This window comes from Ylistrum balloti, unplaced genomic scaffold (genome assembly GCF_031769215.1).
Source record: "Ylistrum balloti isolate Yb309-2 unplaced genomic scaffold, AGI_CSIRO_Ybal_v1 Utg372726, whole genome shotgun sequence".
Classification (NCBI taxonomy): Eukaryota; Metazoa; Mollusca; class Bivalvia; order Pectinida; family Pectinidae; genus Ylistrum; species Ylistrum balloti.
Window position 1 is genome coordinate 35,382 of NW_026783154.1, and position 22,001 is coordinate 57,382.

The following is a 22,001-nucleotide window of genomic DNA, read 5'->3' on the forward strand; positions in this document are numbered from 1 at the left end:
AGCATTTCCATGATCATGGGACACACACTGTGTTGATCTCAGATGTAGTTGACTATAGTAACAACTATTAGCGTATTTACTACAGCAGGAGGGACACAACCAACTGCTCAACATTTGTCACACCATAGCATCGTAACATCAATGATCCATTTAATACTTCTTAATCATTTAAGTTAACGTCTTTCATCTCAGCGTGAAACACTAGGTCTCTTTAAAAGACCCAGTAATATATAACTATAAAATGATGGCCTCACAGGTACATAATGTCCACTAAAACCTCATCAGCTGAAAGGCAGAAGGACCGTTAGCAAATATTAAAGCCCTTGAAATAAAAAAGAATAAAAAGTGAAATCATGTCTGTATCTACAACCAGAGCCATATTAAATAAGTTCGATATACTTCATCATGTCAATCTAAAAGTCACAGGTTTTTTCTGTGTAAAATAAGTCTTATTTCATCAAGTCACAGTGCTTCTTCATCTTCACTTTCCATCAAGGTCAGCATACTTCTCATCTTCACTTTCCATCAAGGCCAGCATACTTCTTCATCTTCACTTTCCATCAAGGTCAGCATACTTCTTCATCTTCACTTTCCATCAAGGCCAGCATACTTCTTCATCTTCACTTTCCATCAAGGCCAGCATACTTCTTCATTTTCACTTTTAATCAAGGTCAGCATACGTCTTCATTTTCACTTTTAATCAAGGTCAGCATACGTCTTCATTTTCACTTTTAATCAAGGTCAGCATACTTCTTCATCTTCACTTTCCATCAAGGTCAGCATACTTCTTCATCTTCACTTTTCATCAATGTCAGCACACTTCTTTATCTTCACTTTCCATCAAGGCCAGCATACTTCTTCATGGTGAAGTAAAAAAAATATGTGATAAGGTGGCCTAATTCAAAATTGAGAGGGGGGGGGGGGGGGTTAAAGCCATATAGAATACAAAACTAGATTGTGGAAACAATGTGTTGACAAAAACTTTGGAAATAGTCAAGAAAGAGTCACAGAAATATTTCACTGTGCCTATCAATACTGTAGGTATCACCAACAGCATCCAATTCACCGGTGAGGAAGGAAATTGACAGCACTATGCCATTTCTTGACACTCACCTCATAAAAAAAGACTATTACACTATCAAAGTATTGGTTCGAAGGAAAAAGACAAACAGACCAATACCTGAATTCCCTTACACCAGAAGTTTGCCAAAGTACTAACTTTGCTCAACAGGTGTGAAGCCATTGTCACAAACAAGAAAAGAAATAAGAACAAAATCACATCCATTTGAATACCCAGGTTTGGCTATCCAGCAAGTTAACAACAAATTTGGGAAAGGCAAAGAGATGACTAAGAGACAAAACACCAACGAAACAATCAAAATGAAATGACAGGAAGTCATCCCTTACATAAGTAACCAGTCAAAATAGTAAAAATAGGAAACCTTAAAAGACTTATGAAATGTCTATATCCACCCTCGAAACAACTTACCCAAAGAAAAGGTGGTAGAGTGGGTATACAAAAAACTGTGATGCATAACATATCGGAGAAATGGGCAGGACACAGTGTCCAACTTCATGGCCATCAGAAAGACGTGGAGTTCCAAGAAGACAGAAAATTCACTAGATCAAAGCAAAAGTATTCTCAGACCCCGATCAATAAATTGGCATCAACATATCATTCCACACAGCAAAATCACATCATTGACTGGGTAAATTCCAAAATAGTCGACAGAGAAAACAACTTTTTCTGGGGCTGATCTGAATATGCCTCAGCAGACCTGTACTAAACAGAGACGAGGGGGTCGCAGACTCTCAAACATATATGACAAAGTATTAAACAAAGTATTAAAGTATTAAACAAAGCATATTAGCATTTTATTCTATTGACATTGCTAACTATAAGAAGATCTTCGAAAATATTGTATAACACTTTGGCATGTTTTTATTGGCTGACAAAATTTCACTAAAAGTAATATCATTAACATCCCAACATAAAAAAAACACATGGGTACAGAACAGGTTTATTAAACTTTGAAAAAGCTTTTCATTGTGGTGGAAACACTCTGGTCAGCCTGTTGCTACATATAAGATTTCTTTTACTCTCGTTTGTTATTATTATTCGAAAGTTACAAAAAGTTTTTCCGTAACTTTTGAAAATTAACGAACCTGAGTAAAAGGTTTACCACCCATTGTGTATAACCTCTATATTAACCATTCATTAGTTTTCTTTCTTTAGCAGAGGTACCTGGTACCTTTAATTTACATTATAATCATGAATACTTTAACGGATGTTTATCTCAAGTGTTTCCAGTACCAAACTCTTTTGTAAAGAAGATATAACTATAAGAAAGGTCATATACAGCCTTAAATAAAATTTGAAAAAGGAAACACTGATAATATTTATCCAGAGCAAACATGTAGTGACATCTAAGATTCTGTTTAAGTGAAACAAATTGACAATTTTCATATTCTTTACAAAATTGGACCTCCACAGACTGAAGTGTTTCTTACTCAAGCAACTGTACAAATATCCAATTCCTGTTACGTTTTATACGATATAACAAATAAAAATTTATATGACAAAAAACGAAAAAATAATTTGTATTGCATAAAAATGTAAGCCAAAACATGAAGTACTCCATTAGGGAAACATTTCATATAAGAATTCTTATACAATTCTGACAATATGAATCGATTCCATAACAGTTGTCAACCATGTTATGCCTTTCAACCAAATAATGGGAGTGTCATGTCTTTATTGGAAGAAAGTAAATGCTCCAATGCCATATACAGAAGAACAGTCTGTTTATGATCCACTGAAAACATCGTTATGGTAACACTACTGGCTATATTTAAACCATCAGACCAAATTAATCCTCAAATTCTAATTTCACAATTTTTCTGTGTGTCACTTGTGTTCCGGTTGACTAATTAATGGAAACATTGTGTAGATATACATTATAATACTTATCAAAGGAGGTTATGCATCAGCGAAGAAAATGCCCATTTTGTGATAGAATTAAAACAAAGTACACATTTCGGTTTGTTCATATTGAGTATCATATTCCACTGACTTCGGGAAAATGCTTGATTACATAACGAATATAGGAAATCCTTTTCTGATCAAACTTGTCAGACTGACTAGATAACATGTAAAAAAGGCAGCTATATTTAGCCTTTGAGTCTCATAATACAAAAGCAATGATGAAAACAACATGTCTAGAAGAAAACGTGTAGAAGAAAAATGTGATGGAATCTGCCACAAAGAAGAGAAAATTAGACTGGAATAAGCAATAAGGACCATTTTAAGATGATACCTTATATCTTCTGTGCAGATGTTTACTTTGAAGAATCGTCTTGCTGTCAATGTTATTGGATCATTCTGATTGAATCATATTCAGTTGGTCACTATACTGTCCCTCATTTTGACACTCTCTTCATTTTGTTGATGTAGCCTTGTTTTCAATACAAATCTTTTACATAAAGCTTGAGATTGTGCTATTTTCCTGGTCAAACTGGAAACTCCAGTCCAATACCGTTAAGAAAACTGGAAAATTCACCAATATTTCATTAAGCGGGCAGTAACTACAAAAAATAGTTATCTATACAGTAATCACATTGATTGTCCTTTTCTACCATTATAAGGATGCTTTATGTTGCTTATAAAACAACCTGTCTATTGAGATCACTTGCCTATTCTCTGTTAGTCACCTGTCTATTGGAACCGCCTATTTGTTCTGAAAGCAACACTTTTCTAATGAAACCACTTGACTGTTCTGTTACAGCTACCTGTCTATTGAAATCACCCGTTTATTCTGTAATCACCATCTTTGTAATAGAACCAGCTAACAGTTCTATCACAGCCACCTGTTCAATGAAACCACATGTCCTTTCTCCATAACTTCCAGCTGTCTATTGAAAGAACCTGTTTTGAAACCATTTGACTGTTTTATTACAGCCACCTGTCTAATGAAACCACCAGTGTTTTTCTGCAACTACCACCTGTTTAAAGAAACCACCATTTTTTTCTGTAACTACCACCTGTTTAATGAATCCACCTGTTTTTACTCTGTTATTACAACCTGCCTATTGAAACCACCCACTTTTAATTTGTAACTACCACCTGCCCAATGGAATAAACTGAATGTTCTGATACAGTCACTTGTCTGTTGAATCCACCTGTCTGTCTATTGAAACTAACCATTTTAAATCAGTATTGATACCACCTGCATGTTCTGTTACATATGACCATCAGTCTATTGAGACCATATGTCTGCTCTCTGTAACTGTCTGCTGTCTAATGTAACCACACCTGTCTTTCTCTGTAACAGTTACCTGCCTAATGAAAACATATTTGTCCAAATGTAAACAGATGTTCTTGTACTATATAATTACACTTTCTCTGTCCTCATGTGTAAACTGCCTTGTTTTCAAAATTGTCACTGGATGTTATCAGCTCAAATTCAAAATTTGAGAAGGGTTTCCTGAATTTGACACCAAAAATTGACTGTGAATATCAGGATAGCAAAGAAATGTAACTGAAATTGTATAAAACACAAACAATTAATAACAAGGGCTGTCAGAGATAGGTTGTGCTCCCAAAGTTTAAGTATGAAAAATAACAAAGGGCAATAACTCCTAAATTATGCAAAATAAAATGATGGTTCTTGTGCACTGGAATTCTTCTTGGTGAGATCTGTCTGCTTATGACGTTTTATTTTGATACCTGTTATAGTTTAGCATCATGCTTTGAACAAAATTATGATGGATGGACAAATGGATGGACAGATGGATGCACAGACAATACGGGGACTACAAGCTCCCCCTTCAAGGAGTATGAAATGAAAAATGTTTTAACTGTGATGTCCCTTTAAAGGACTGCTTTATGAAATTATTCAGAAACCAGAAATTTTTCATACTGAAGTCAAACTAACATTTATTCTGCTCCCACAGGAAACTTTGATGAGGAAATCACTACAGGGACACAACTCTTACAAAATAGTTCAAAAATGAATTGAAGTGCACAACTAACATAAGGTCAGATGAAGTTCTCTACAAAGTTTCATATGATGGGTTGAGAAAATTACTTATTCATTACGAGGATATCATAAAACAGCCATAAAATAAATAAACACAAAATAAATCCCAAAGCAAAGACACAACTATCTTATAACATGTAAATAAATTCATGAAAAATACAGAGTAAGCTAGGAGTTAAGGACTCTGGAAAAATCAAGTGTACAAATTCATGATGACTGCCCATAGAATGCTCCTTAACTTTGTTTCAAACCTTTAGATTTTTTTTTTCATTTCTTTCTTGAGAAGAGGGGAGGGGTGGGGAGGATATAAAATAATCTGTTTACTTTTACCTGAAATGAGGATGAAACAATTGAGGAAGTAATAATCATCTGCAACAATTACAAGCAGACAACACAGAAACTCAAAACCTCAGATACACTCGGTTGGTAGTGTATCCCAAATTTTCTGAAAGATTACCTGTTATGAAGGTAAAAACCAATAATAAGATATGACCTGGCTGAATAAGACTTGATACCTCCATAAGTAAATGATTATTATAAAACAGCACTTACATGTACTGACAGGAAATGATCCTAATCCTCCATCATTTGGTAAAGAAAGCTACTGATATGTACATTTCACACCAGTCCTTTTGTATCGATTACTACCTGATGAAAGATTAATGAACATGCCTGACAATCAGGTAGATCTCTACCTGTACTAACTCACCCTGACGCTGCCTTCCTGTGGTGGCAAACAGCCTCAGACAATTACCGATTACATGTTGATGATTAATAACAATGGGTTTAATCCAGGCATCCTATAGAATTGGTCTTCTACCATTTTTAGGTATCATCAGTAAAATACATAAGGTGCTGGAGACACTCCCACATGTCACCTAAGAGACTTAAAGTTTGTAAATGTAAATGGCTCTTCACCTCTTCATACACTTTCAAGAGAAGATAATCTTTTGCAATCTATATGCATTTTTAAAATCAATGATTTAACCATTCTAGTGCTAGTGACATGACACCTAGCTGCTTATTAGCTTAGTAGTTAAGACTCCATTACCTATCATCACTAGCTATCACCTTAAAAATCGACAATGTCATTGATTTTCTGAAAACTGAAATTTTGTTCTAGCATTAATGTAGTTAAGGTTATTAATTTTCTGAAAGTTAAAACTTCACTTTAACAAAGGTCAAGGTCATTTCTTTTTGAAAGAGAAAATTTTGTTCTTGTTTGTTACCAGCAAAATTTGTCACATAATTTAATTTTCTTAATAAACATCTTATCTTTAAGACCTAATAACAATATCACTTTTGATTTTTCAATTTTTGTTTAAACTTTTAAATACATTAGATTATATATGGTTATTTGATACAGAAGTAAGAAGCCAGTATTCAATAAATTAAATTTTTCTGAAGCAGTAAAATCTTCAATGGTTTTAACACATCTGACCTCTGTGATACTGAATTAAGTCAATGTCATTATCTAGAATGCTACTTGACAATAAATACTGTGTTTAAGACTCATTCAGCTTGCTTCATTAGAACAGGTTACAGAGAAGATGTTCAAAAATCCTCAAATGGTTTACATTATCTCACAAATAGGTCAGGGTCATTCATGAAAACTCTCAGTAAAATTAATGAGTTTGACAAAAAACATAATGAAAGGCCCTGATTAGACCTGATTAGACCTCTTCCACAATACTATACACAACAAATCTAACTTGTCTGAAGGTATAATTCTTGGTAATTCATATTCATGTAAAAATTAATGGAGCAATACTGATATTTAAAAAATGTGATATTCAAGCATTCTCAGTTGTCTGAAATTGGACAGATTTAGATGGAAAACTTTCATAAATCAATTAATTCTACTGATTTCTGGATTAATGAAATTAAATTGTTTGCTTGTTCATGTAGTAATAGGGCTAAATTAAATGACAAAAAATCGAAATAGAAAATGGATTGTTTACGGAAACAAATTGATGCCCAAACATTCCTCAAAGATTAATTCAGGATATGACAAAGAGATTGCAGAAATACACATAGCATGTATAATTCATTACGTAATTTACAACTAGCAGTTTTGAAAGATTTTTTAAATACAAATATAGAAACAGGTTAAAAGCTTTTGTAAAAATATTGATTTTATATTTACAATGTTTTCAATGCAACAAAACAAACACTTGATACTTCGGTAGTCAATGCATGAAATTGATTACAATCAATAATCATATATATGTGTGTGTGTTCAATTCCTGATGGACTGAATCTGATTCCCATCACTAATCATTGAAGTCATTGCAACATCAATATCCAAATTCATAAAAGAAATAATTTTGTCTCTCAGAGTTGTCCAAAATCCAAATAAAACTTTTCAGAATATAAAAAAGGCAACTGGTTTTAGCATAAAGTAATATCCACACGTAATAATGGACATGACTATGTAACTAAATGACGAGGACATTAAAAACTCTATATAGATTTCTTTAGAATGTTTGGATGACTACACTTGCAGATATCTGTCCCATGAAATTAGACATTTACAAAATGGCTACTATTTCTATGTAAAATCCAGTTGATAAAATGAAATTGCAGGCCTCCATCTCTGATATCTCTCACAAAACTTGATCTGTTTTCAATGCTAGATAACAGGAAACATGTATTTCTAATAGCTGCTGGCCTAAACAGGAACTATAAGCATCTCTCAGGGATATTGAGCCAGATCAATTTACACAGGTATGTAGGCGGGTTAGATTTAGATAAAAATGTTACGGTCCCATAGCAATTTTCATCTGGTCGTAATATCCATACAATGTATTAGGTATTATCTATTTATAAGTAGCATACTATCCTGAAATATAAGTCCAGGGGACCAACATATCACCTTATCATGAATATGTGGGAAATGGAATGCAATAGATTTTTCGATGAGCTCATTACCAGATGAGTATATTTATGGTGAAAATATATAGTACTGTGTGTCGCCATATATAACTAAAGGGTCAAATATATTCACAATTGTATGAAAGCTATTAGCCTATCATAGACAGATTCTGATTAGGACCCCATGAATATATTGACATGTTCCAGTCTGCTCTAGGGACACAGTCCGTCTCTAGTAATGTAACACACAGACAAGTCCTACATATCTCACACAGATGGCAATACAGACCTTCCCCTCACATCTCTTAATACTGATTTCTTCAACAAATAATTCCCTGTCTGAATTACTGGTTTTGCTCTCCAAGGATCAAGTACCATTAGCTATTGCACTAAAACACTCATGAGCGTTTATATGTAAATACACCTTATCAGGGCCAATTAGATCAGACTAACCTCTTTTGGAAAAAAAGAACTACATAATATGTCACTAGAGGTGGCTTTAGATTTAAGCAATCAGGTACATTAAATCTTTTACCAAATGAAGTACAACTTGTCGGAAAGGTTATCTACATTGGAGAAATCTTCATGCTTTACTGAATTCTACAATCAAACATTAAGCAAACACCTGTCTGCTGAGGTAGATTGAATTAATAAAACTTTGGTATAAACATATTTTAACCCTCCCTCAACCAGTTTAAATGCTTTTTTGTTCTATTTTGATATTTGTATTGTTTCTGCTGTTTTGCTTTGCTGTTTTGAAGTTTGGTACATTTCATGCCCTTCCAGAGCATAATTCATCATTGTTTCAACACAGAAGTTTGCTAAATGGTTTTGGCAGAGCTTCCCTTAACCAACAGACTAACATAATTAATTCTAAAAAAAATAAACAGTGTAACAGAATCTTGTATGCTTCAATACGGAGACCTATGCCAATATTAATTAGAAACAACTAAAAAAATTTCTTTATCATTGATTTGTCTTTGGTCTTCCATTTAATAAATACACTTAATTAATTAATTAATTATTATAAAACATACAAAAGTCATAAGCAAGCATGATTTAATACTGTCTAGCTTGACTCAATTTAAGTTAGTCTATTGGGAAGATTGTTCAGTGAAGTGGAACAAGAATCTGTGGAACATCAGTGTACTTTAATTTCCCAATTACCTGCAGTTTATACATCCGGAGTCACTAGGGATCAGGCTACTTAATACGTGTAAATTTTATGTCAGTCATCAAAACGGCATTCTATGAATACTAACAACAGTCAATCAGGTATCAAAAACACATAAAACTCCAACATTACCAAAACAAAAAGGTGGCCGGAATAACAGGGGTTGTATACAGTTGAGAGAAGCACTTCACCTAAGGTGAACATACCATTAACCTTGACCTGTTTTCAGGTGAATACGAGGATTTATCAACTGAAGAAGGGGATACTTCATGTGGTCAAAAATTGTTTTACTACCAATGCAATATGATGGAAATTCTGATTGGTCAAGAATTGCAGCACTGGTAAACAGATTGTTATATTCACCCAAGAAAAGCCCAACAGGGTTTTGGAGTATTGATTAAATTCACTTCTGAATGATTTTGCCTAGCTGTTTCAGTGTCACGTCACAATGAAGTTAAGTCTATGAGACGTGTATTGAACAATCAGCATGTAAGACGTCACCTGTCAGTTCAGCATTGTCTTTCAGGTTTGAGTAGGTCCATGATCTTCATTAAAAAGATACAGAAATTATGGCTTATACAGGCCAATCACCAGACACTATTTCTACTCAAAATTAGCAAGCAGCTGCATGCTACAAGTTCTGAGGTCCCAAATTTTAGTCCTAATCAGATATTGCCCATTACTCTTTCTTAACATTTTTGTACCCAATGGTTAGTGAATGGGTAACACTGACCGAGAAACTAATCAAAGGAAAAGAGGAATGTGTTCAAACAGGATTCAGCCAACGGCTGGTGACCAGGAAGTAAAATTGGTTCAAGTATCCACAAGCTAGAATCCATGCTGATTGTTCAATACACGTATCCTGGTCTGGTTGCTGGATTTTTACTTCCTGTTTATAAGGTTACCTGTACCAATACTTAATAAGCTCATGATCAATTCCAAGGTTCTATTTATATCTCTTAAATGTTATACTTATGCATGTAAGCAAATATTTCATTTGTGACTTGGAAATATTAGACAATTATCAGGATACCCAATGTCATGTCATATTCACATTTGATATTTAGTGGAGAATTTTTACAAAAGAGGGAAAATTTATATCATAGTTTTGGATAGAAATTATAACAACCCTCCCCCTTCACCTCCCCACCCCTCACCTTCTGATCAACCATGATATCAGCTCTCATAGTTCCTGACTTTAATTTTGTTCATGTACAGATTATGAATTATTCATGACCCATTAAAACTAATTGACTTGGGAATTATTCATAATGATTATCAAATCCATTAAAAAGTTTCACAGGATGAGTCAGCTAGAGATTCCAGTAAACCATTCCTACAGTGTGACTGTGATATAAACAGGATATTAACTCTTCCTTACATGGAACTCTATATTTCATACAAGGCTACATGTACTAATTGTACATGTGTGGCATAGGTATAATATGAACACCCTGTGGTACAAAAAGAAAGGTCCTCTATATTCAATCTGACAGTTAAATATGGGTTGAATATTTACTCAGTTACTTTAGAAAAGTATATAATACCATAGAAATCTAATGTAATTTTACACTGTAATCATTGTATCTGATCTACACTATCTACATACTATTTCAATTACTGCTTCTGCCAGCCAATTGATCTATTCAAATGATCAGTGCTCAGGAATTGCAAACTAAGGACATGAATTAACTCATGGTCACCTGTCATTAAAATTCAACAACACCAATTCAACAGATAATATACACACATACAAAAGCCTCTTCTTAATGGAAATGAGATTTGTGCCCCATATTTAATAGTTAAGTTCTCCATAAAGGAAATTGAGGTCAATAGAAATAAGAAAAACACAGCTATTATAGAACATAAACATTTTAAAATAAATACAAGCTCAACAATAGCATTTGATTTTAATCATTTGCCATGAGTTACTGTGGGTTTTTTTATACAATTGATAGAGGGGCTGTGAAAGCTCAGTCTGTTAAGTGTTAGCCTAAGTTACCTCAGGTAAAGATCTGAAGTGTGTAGCTTGATGCTGCCTACCCGTTGGCAGTTTGTGTTTCCCAGGTAAGTAAAAGGATAGTCGGGACTGACTGCTTGTAACCGTCTTCGGGAGACAATTCACTTAAATTGCTCTAGATGCCATGCAACATGCCTCCCCTATATGTTCAGTGAGGTTGTCACCAGCTATTAGAAAGAAACCCTGCCTCAAAATGACCCTGGCTGTTCACAGAGTGAGTAAAACAAAAAAACAATAGACAGGACAGTTAGCAATCATTCTATTATCTACCTAGCATATAGGAAAGACTTTCTGCTGTCTGTCTATACCTGTACTGATCAGGATTTAATCTACCTGAGTTTTTAGAAAGTTTTCTCACACAACAACAAATTAGCCATAGTCAATGACCACTCCAGAAAAGACGAGACAAATCAGTCAGGAAAGTGAAACTGAAGGCTGTTTTTGTTTAAAAGTAACTATACAAACTTTAACAACATTTATCAAAGAAAAACTGACATATTCTGCCCTTTAAATGACCTTATAGCTCAGCTTGTACTGTAATATTCAATTGATGTGAAAAGGACTTTAACCCAAGTTAATGACTGAATGTTGTCTTGTGTTTTTCTTTAAATGAGGATGAGATCTGTAAATTGATTAGAATAAGTTATGAACGTTGGCATTGAACGTGAAAGACCCATTTCCTTTGAACTGACATGTGTCACATAGCTGAACCACAGACGATTATCCACCAAGTCATTTTCTAAATTACCTTCATTGTCAAATTATCAAAGTCAAGGCATACCATAGTACAAGTCTTTTATTGGTTTCAATGAATTCTAAAATTAGAAATGATTATGATAATGTCAGAACAAAACTAGAAAAGAACACAAAGGTTTAGAAAATGATTATAAAATGCATACACATAATTTGGTGAATTTTGGCCAATTATCACAGTAATCTATAGAAGTTAGGTTGATCCTTCTAACTTTATTTTCAAAAGAGGCCTTAACACCTTATCAAGTTTTAAATTGCAGTGATATGTTCTATACCCCTAGAGCAATCAACAAAAGAGACAAAAGACTAACACTCCATTCAGTAACCTCCAGTGCAGTTTCTCTGCCTCCCTCTCATTCAATTTCCAGGCTGTTACACTCTATTCAGCAACCTACAGTGCTGTTTCACTGCCATCCACTCAATGTTTGTCCCATTCCTCAACTATTACCCTCTATTCAGTAACATCCAGTGCAGTTTCTCTGCCTCCCACTCATCTCATTTCCCAACTGTAACACTCTATTCAGTTACATCCAGTGCTGTTTCTCTGCCTCCCACTAATCTCATTTCCCAACTGTAACACTCTATTCAGTAATATCCAGTGCTGTTTCTCTGCCTCCCACTCATCTCATTTCCCAACTATTATCCTTATTCAGCAACCTCCTGTGCTGTTTCACTGCTTCCTCCTCATCCCATTTCCCAACTATTACCCTCCATTCAGCAGCCTCCAGTTTAGTTTCTCTGCCTTCCACTCACCACTAGTCTCATTTCCCAACACATCATTCTATCAGTAAAATCTCTTGAGCTGTTTTTCTACTTTCTACTCATCACTAGTCCTACTTCCCAACATCCTCTATCTGGAGAGTAACTGTTTTCCTGACATATTTTCTGACTTTCCTGCTGTATTGATTGTTACATACATGTATCAAGTTCCTTACACATTAGCTTTCCATTTTTCCTACTAATGCAATCACTTGCCATTTTTGTCTAGCTCTTTTTTAGCTCAATTATGTCATTGTTTTCATTTCTTCTCCCTCCATTCACCTTTTATTAGTTAAGTTTTCCACTGAACCAATTTTGATGGCTTCACCAATTGGCATTTATTCCTTCAAGAGTTTGGTTCAAGTGCATGGAAAAGTGAAGACATTTGTTTGAGTGTGTTTTAACTGCAGGTTGAATTTCTTTCATTCTCATTCTATTTGTACTTCAGGCTATCATGAACTTCCTTTCCATATGTCTCTTGTTGGTCAAGTTCCACTTGCTTCATTACAAATGTTTCAGTGTGCTTTTAAGCACGTGCAATAGGTGATGTTGCTCTCCTTCTTCTTTTGATGATCTTGATTGGATAGTTTGTATTGGTCTTTCCCTGTGCTTTTTGCAGTGAATACTATTGCTTTCATTGTCATTTATCTTCTATTGCTTCTTTTTGTTTTTGGTATGTCCACCAGTATGTAAAATTAGTTGTCTTCTTGGAAGGAATCCACATTTTGCTGTAGTATAATCCCCTGCAGGTACATTTCTTTAATATGTTATTCTGAAGATTTTTCACTTTTGTTGTGTTCACATCTTTATGTAAATGACAATTTGTATGAATTTTTTTTCATGAGAAATTAATGTTTAAAAACTCCTTCAAGCTTTGAGTTAAATCTCATGTTTGGGTTGAAGATTAGATATTTTGTTATTATATATATATCAGTCAAATAGCCATTAATCTTTTTATGTGTAAGAAAGTGTGTCAAGTACATACTTATCTGATACTGATTTTAACCTTCAGCTCAGATTTAGCATATATCTTCAAGGAAAACAAATAAAGATTCATCATGCCTGAATGCATTTTAATCAGATATTAAAATTCCCCAAGATCAACCGAAATTCACTGTTAATTGACAAGAAGTAACAAAAGCTCTAGGAATGTGAAGGGTAAAAATTTTCTTTAAAAACCTGTTCCGAGTGTTTATACATCACTTCTAAAACTGATAAATATGAATTAATGAGAGAGAGAAATCAAATAATAACTGAGAGACTGTATTAACATAGGAAAAATATTTTATTCTATGGGAGAATATAAAACACATGATTGAAGTGAGGGGGATGTCATTTGGGCAAACATGGAATCCACACTGGTATTATGGAAAGGTATAAATATTTTCAAGTATGGAAGATTCAGATGTGATATAATTCAATAAAAATAGTGCTGATAACCACACTTCCAATTCAATTACATTACTGTAAATCTAATTCTGTAATTAAGGGCTTGCAGGGCCTGAATTTGGTATACTGCACATTCACTTAGTATGACTAATGTATATAAGTTTTTTATCCTAGTTTTAAATCATGCAAAGCTACGCTCATGACACAAAATTTTGACAAAGGGCAACAACTCTGTACTCAGATGTCATATGCCCTGACTTTGTTACACTGCATCTTTTTTAGTATGACTGATAAGTTACATCACATGTCAATATCCTAGTTTAAATGCAAGCAAAGTAATGCTCGAGACACAAAATTTCAGCAAAGGGCAATAACTCTGTAGTTAAGGGGTTGCAGGCCCTTACAATGGAACACTGCATACTGTCTTTGTTGATCAGTGTATACACCAAGATTCATGGTCCTTACTTAAAAGTTATGCTCCAAACAAGAAATTATTAGCAAAGGGCAATAACTCTGTGACTGAGGGGTTATGGGCCTTGAATTTAGTACACTACACATTGTTTTATTATTATTAATGTATGCACCAACTTTCATTTTCCTGCTTTAAATGCAAGCAAAATTATGTTCCAGAGATTAAATTTTAACAAAGGGCAATAACTCTGTAATAAAGGGTCAAGGTCCCTGAATTTGGTAAACTGCATATCCCTTTTGTATGACCACTGTATACACAAAGTCTCACAATCCTTGCTTAACTGTGGGCAAAGTTATCCTCTGGACACAATGGGAAGGACAGATGGAGCTGCCTTCAGCTTTATCTAAAATGACAACAGTGTTTGCTGAACTTATTCTGAATAATGACATAGTATCAGCATCTTCACATATACCCATGTATCTCCTCAGTAGTTATTTATCAGTACCTAGACAAATACCTTTATCTCATAATTGGTTATTTATCAGTACCTAGACACATACCTTTATCTTATAATTGGTTATTTATCAGTACCTAGACACATAAATTTATCTCCTAATCATTTATCTATCAGTACCTAGACAAATACTTACATCTCCTAATTAGTTATTTATCAGTACCTAGACAAATACCTTCATCTCCTAATTAGTTATTTATCAGTACCTAGACAAATACATTTATCTCCTTATTAGTTATTTATCAGTACCTAGACAAATACCTTCATCTCCTAATTAGTTATTTATCAGTACCTAGACAAATACCTTTATCTCCTAATTAGTTATTTATCAGTACCTAGACAAATACCTTCATCTCCTAATTAGTTATTTATCAGTACCTAGACAAATACCTTTATCTCCTAATTGGTTATTTATCAGTACCTAGACAAATACTTACATCTCCTTATTAGTTATTTATCAGTACCTTGACAAATACCTCTATCTCCTAATTAGTTATTTATCAGTTCCTAGACAAATACGTTTATCTCCTAATTAGTTATTTATCAGTACCTAGACAAATACCTTCATCTCCTAATTAGTTATTTATCAGTACCTAGACAAATACAGTACCTAGACAAATACCTACATCTCCTTATTGGTTATTTATCAGTACCTAGACAAATACCTTTATCTCCTAATTAGTTATTTATCAGTACCTAGACAAATACCTTTATCTCCTGATTAGTTATTTATCAGTACCTAGACAAATACCTTTATCTCCTTATTGGTTATTTATCAGTACCTAGACAAATACCTTTATCTCCTTATTGGTTATTTATCAGTACCTAGACAAATACCTTTATCTCCTAATTGGTTATTTATCAGTACCTAGACAAATACCTACATCTCCTAATTGGTTTTTTATCAGTACCTAGACAAATACCTTTATCTCCTAATTGGTTATTTATCAGTACCTAGACAAATACCTACATCTCCTAATTGGTTTTTTATCAGTACCTAGACAAATACCTTTATCTCCTAATTAGTTATTTATCAGTACCTAGACAAATACCTATATATCATTAGTTTTTTACATACAGATTCCTACTTTTTCACGACAATAGATCATAGTTATATAAGTATGTTACCATATATAGCAATACTTAGAAACAGGTATAGAATTTAAATTCAATAACAATTTCCTGGCTTAAACTAGGTGAGCCGTGTCAAAAACATACTATTGTTCTGTCATGCTAATATGTGGTAATACTTAACAGCCTTTGAATTTAAAATTATGAGTTTAACAAGGTAAGTTCTGATTAAAGTGCACTTTTCAGGCTATTCATTTCTTCCTAAACATAACTTATTGATTATTGGTTTCCGACCATGGTAACACCCAGTTAATTTTACGACTTGATATCTTTGATAGAAATATTTCATACCATAATAACATATCTGTTTTCTACACAGCTGATAACTATCTATTGACCCTTATATTGGTGTAGCTCCTGCCAAAAATATGACTCAGAAGTTATCAAATTTAATATTTTTTTGTGAAAAAGGAAACTACAATTATATACTTTCAATCTGTCAAGAATCATAAACAATACCAAAATGGAAACCATGATTGAAGTAAAAATGAGTGAATTACAGAACTGAACCATTGATTTTCACATATAGGTTGTAACTGGGAGATATTACAAATTTTGACAAGGATGTTAAATGTATATGTTATCGGTAGATCCAGATATACCTGTAATACTACGGTGTTGTAGAAGTTTACCTCACCTTGAATCAGTTAGATCTAAATGTACTTGTTATACTTGAGTGTTATTTAGGATTACATGTACTTTACCACAGAGTATCATATATGCTTTTGCAAATTCTATTATTAAAGAAGTTATAATCTGGAATTTTCAAACATTTCTTTATGACTTAAAAATCCTTAATTTCATATAAGTTCTCTTAATTACATCTTGTACTCAGTGACCATGACAGTGGAGTAACATTTAAATCAGATATGTACCCAATATATCTCTTGTCTGTAGTCTGATCAGTACCCTTACACATTTATGTTAGGAATGATTGAAAATTGAAAAAAAAAATATTTCATAGAATTTTAAAAGATTTTGATGACTTTTTAATCACATGAAATATTGTTTATTATCAAACTTGACAATCATTTTATACATCCTGCTATTTAAGTGATGAAAATAAACACAGGAATTTTCTGACGCCAATTCAAGAAGGGATGCAAATGACATGACAACAAAACAGTATATATTGTTTGGATAGTCTGATGAACCAGAGTAGACAAGATGGGCTAATACTTGATGCTATATAGCAAGACACATTATGAAGATCTATTTACACGTGCTACATATTATCTATGTATTAGTTACTGATATATAAGATTAATTCATATTTAGCTGTTTTATATAAATCTTACCACTAAATACAAAGATAAAATGTATTTGTTTTGTTTTTTGGGGGAATATCAAACCAGGAATTATGAACCAAACTATTACTCAGGTTATGACTTTCATGGAATCAGATTGCCATATGTTTTATCATTACACTGATATAAACCTGTGTCATCAATCTGCATTGACCCTAATGACCTTTTATGTGTTGTCGGCCATTGAGACTGTAATAACAACAATCTGTATTGCTGTCAATGACTTATAAATTATCTAACAGATTTTATCACATATTGCAGTTCACTGTGTTCATCGGCAATGAGCCAAAAGGCCCAATAGGTCTGATATTCTGACTACAGTGTTGAAAAAATAATAGTGAACAGTGTTAAACTATGAAACAGATTGAGATTATCAGAAAAAATGTTAGCCTATCTGAACACATTGGTGGTGAAGCTAATGTAATGATTTAGATAAGTTGGTAGACCCTTGGGTTTTGTAACTTCATGAAGTGAAAATCTTAAGAGTGTGTAGTTCAATGACCGTTAGCTAAGCTTTGGGTGATTTGTGTTTCTCAGGTCCTATACTCCAATGTTGGTGTCCTTCAACAAGACACTTAATTCAACCCCGATTGTTTTTGATGATTGACATTAAGAAGGCCTCCTGTGTGTTGCCCAGTGAGATTTCCTGTAGCCATCTTAGCTAACACATACAAGAAGACCTGCACATTTTAAAATCTTCCTGACTATGATAAACCCAGCAAAACTTACTTCCTAATAATTCTATACTAATAATCACAGAACTTGAGTGTTATTTTTTTAATAATTCTATACTAACAGTAGACAAAATTTCATGGCATAATGATGGTTTTACCTCCGACTTTCAGAGAATATGATAAACATTAATCTGAACAAACTTGCTGGCTCTTCGCTACCATAAGATAACATGAAAAGCCAGGGCTATTTTGAGGCAGGATCTCAGTGTAGTAGCTGGTGACTACTAGACTGAACAACATACAGGAGGCCCATTGCATGCTGTCCACAGCAGTTTTCTTCCACATAGACGCAACCATATCAGCACAGACTGGTCCAGGGTTGGAAGCATCAAAACATGCACTTCAGATCTTCATCTGAAGGTACATATATAGACTGACTTCTAACCGACAAAGCTACCTCTACCCCTTAACATATAAAAAATCATCTAGAAATGGTAAGACTCATATCTATATGCAAAGAACTCTTTAAAGGAGAAAGTTTATGAAATTTTGTAAGACGATGAATTTGCATACAGAAACGACCAATCAGTCACACACGATTTAAAGTGAGCTGTTTAAATGAAATCCAAAAGGAACTCAGAAATAACTTGATCAGTAGTTTTAGAAAGCATTGAGTAGACTTAATGACCCTGGTGACAGGAACACAAAACCAATCTTAAGTTTTTTTTGATGAAATTTTCAACAACCGTTCAAGTTTAAATGAGCAACTAACATAAGTAACGTACTCCGAAAAGTCAAAGGGTATAGCAGTGTCATTACTTCTTATTCATTAACTATATCTAAAAGTGGGCTTTTAACTGGACAATGAAGTAGCCTCTAATTGGTTTGCATGTGTACTGAACAGTATGATTGGCTTATCAACAAGCATGGGCTTATTACCATATTGACTAGTTCATCAATTTGGAGGTAGAACAGCAATTCATTTCCTGTACCTCAAAGTAAGAGGGTGGGCTTATCACAGCACAACCAGTGAAATGGTATTTATATATTTGGGTCAATTGGTCTATCATTTTAGAGGTATTTTATAGGAGAGCAATTAGTTTCCTCTACCTCAAAGTCAGTCTTGATTGGCAAAAAACATTAACATATTATGCACTTACTAATGTGTTTAGTACCAGGCATGACTTTCACAATGAAAAATAAAAAATGTTTTGAGGATTGAGCATAAGCTACACAGGTCAGACTATAGTACTTCCTTTAAACAATTTCAAAGGTATTTCATGGTGCAATCTTCTGTCTGGCAAATAAAACTTCGCTCTATCAAACGTCAAGACAAACAGAAATACTTCCTTGTTAATAAAGATTAGTGTTGGTCCTTAAAGAATTCTAAACATTCTATTGGACAGGTAGCCCACTGTCTGAAAGCTTTAATCAACAAATATGCTTTATGAGAGTGTATGAAGCTCGACAGGTGATATGGTTATGCCTACAATAAACAGTGTGTGTGAAGATGTCAAAATGACTGAGAAAGTGACAATAGAATAGAAAAGTGATTGAAATCCATGTCCAGTTATAAATGTGTATCTACTGAGTCAACATTTCAGAAGTTAAAGTCAACAGAAATGATGGGTTAATATTATCATGTTTTCTGTTGAAGAAATCTAGAGACAACTTCTATTGTCATCAATCAATGAAGTTATTTAAAATGAATCCTCCTCTTCTTTAATTTCCCCTAGAATACTGCATATGTTATAAAATTATAGACATTATTTATAGCATTGTATGATCCAAACTTATTTGAAAGATGAAATTTTCAATATCTTTATCAAAACATATTTGAGAAATAAAATTTAGTAGATCAATTTTAGAATGGTACGCCAGAAAAAAAAGGAAAAAAGAATACTATCAAAGACATATGTAAAAAGATAAAACTAGCAACAGAGGAAGAACCAAAATAAAAAGTAAAGCACCATGAACAACCTATCAAAAAAAAACACAAATACATGGAGTAAAATAACTTCACAGACAGGGCTCTCGATCTGCCAAATTTGGGGCCGAATTCCCAATGCAAAATAGTATCTTTTTTTTCCCAATTTAGACCCCAAGTTTCCCCAATTCTAAGGAAAACACCATTATTTTTCCCAATTCAAAGGGCCACAGGCCCCAGTCCCAAAATGGGGTGTGAGAGCCTGACAGATTTCACTGATTTTTTGTTTTTGCACTACATGACAGCCAAAAAAGACTGTATTCCATCGCAAAAGTGTGTGTTATTTCCAAAATTTAGTAGAATCCAGGAATATTTTCCCAATTAATCAGAAAATCCCACAATAGTGTAAAATAAATTCAGGAAAAACACTAGATCATCATCATCATCGCTCCAGTTAGTCAGAATTGTTTTGACACTCTATCAACTTTTTGTATATCAGTCTGGAGTCGACTTCAGATCGATATAAAAAAACTGATTGAATATCAGAATAATTCAGACTATGATCAAGTGAAAACATTTATAGGCTGAAAAAAAAAATTATTGAAGTAGAAATTGCATGGAGATAATCAATGAAGTGATAAATACAGAGGCCATTAAAATCAGTGGAGTAAAAAATCTACCACGGTAATGAGAAAAATAAAGGAATGATCTAAAAAAGACATTTAACTTTTTCATTGGCACCAGACAAAAATCAGCAAGTACCAGAAATGACTATCTGAAAACTGTGTTCATCAAATTTACTTGGTTAAAGTTAAACGAAAAAAATCTTTATATAAAAATAAAAATATTGTCATTTTTTTTCATGAAATATTAGATTCTGTAATGAAGGTAAAAGATTTAAATAAACATCTACCACACTAACGTTTTTGTATCTTAATTAAAGGATGAAATATCTAAATAAAGAACAAAATTAATCACTCTTTTTCCTGTTTTTATAAAAATCCCCAACCCAAAAATCATGTACTATTATATTTTGACAAGTTTAAATGACTATAACAACAACAACCATAATTTTAATCCATTTCATTGCTTAAGTGATAAAATTCCAAAGGAAGTCAGGTTTCCATATGTCCACCAAGATTTCTAATTTTTAAAATCACATACTTTTTGTATCTGTCATGAAAATACATGAAGAACTTTTTGGTATATCCTAAAATACTGATTTCTCTACAGCACCACTTAATTCATCAAGTTCTTCATCTTTTTTTCACAAACAATTAATCTTTCAAAGTACAAATCCACTAGATTTTCAACAAATGAGAAAAAATATCACTTACCTTCTTTCATATATCCCTTGGATGCACAGAAAAAAAGTAGTTCCTGTGTGATCAATATTACTACACCTCAATTGCCTTATCACCACTGCTAGAACAGACATCATGTTCCATGAGACAAGTAAGTCCATGCTGATCGACATTTCAACCAATGAACACTGACACACATATATGGATCCACTGTTTCCTGAAAGGAGAGTAGATAGATTTAAAACCCCCAGTAGGCCTAGCAAGTTGTGTACACAGGAGCTTTCAGTCAGTGATTGGTGTTTAGTTTTCTCTATCTTATAAATAAATACCTTGATTACAGAAATACTAGAAGCCGGATCTTTTATTTAAATCTGTACACAGGTGTAAATTTCCATCAAATAAACCTGCACAATGAAAACGCCAACACAATTTATTTCAAACAAACCTTCAACATGGGCACTGTCAATATGGAAGGATAAGAATGCTACTTGTAGCACTTAGGTGTCATTGTTTGTCTAAGAAATTGGACTATAGACTTACAGACCTTCCAAACATTTCATTCAAAAAGCTGATAGACTAATTGTCATGAACACAGAGTCCAATAAGGTCAGCAGACATACATTGTTTTATGGAATTTGAATTTAGATCATGATTATGAAGATAATGTTGGTAGTTTTTTGTGTACAGGAAAATTCTGGGAACTGAAAGTAACATGTCGCTTCCA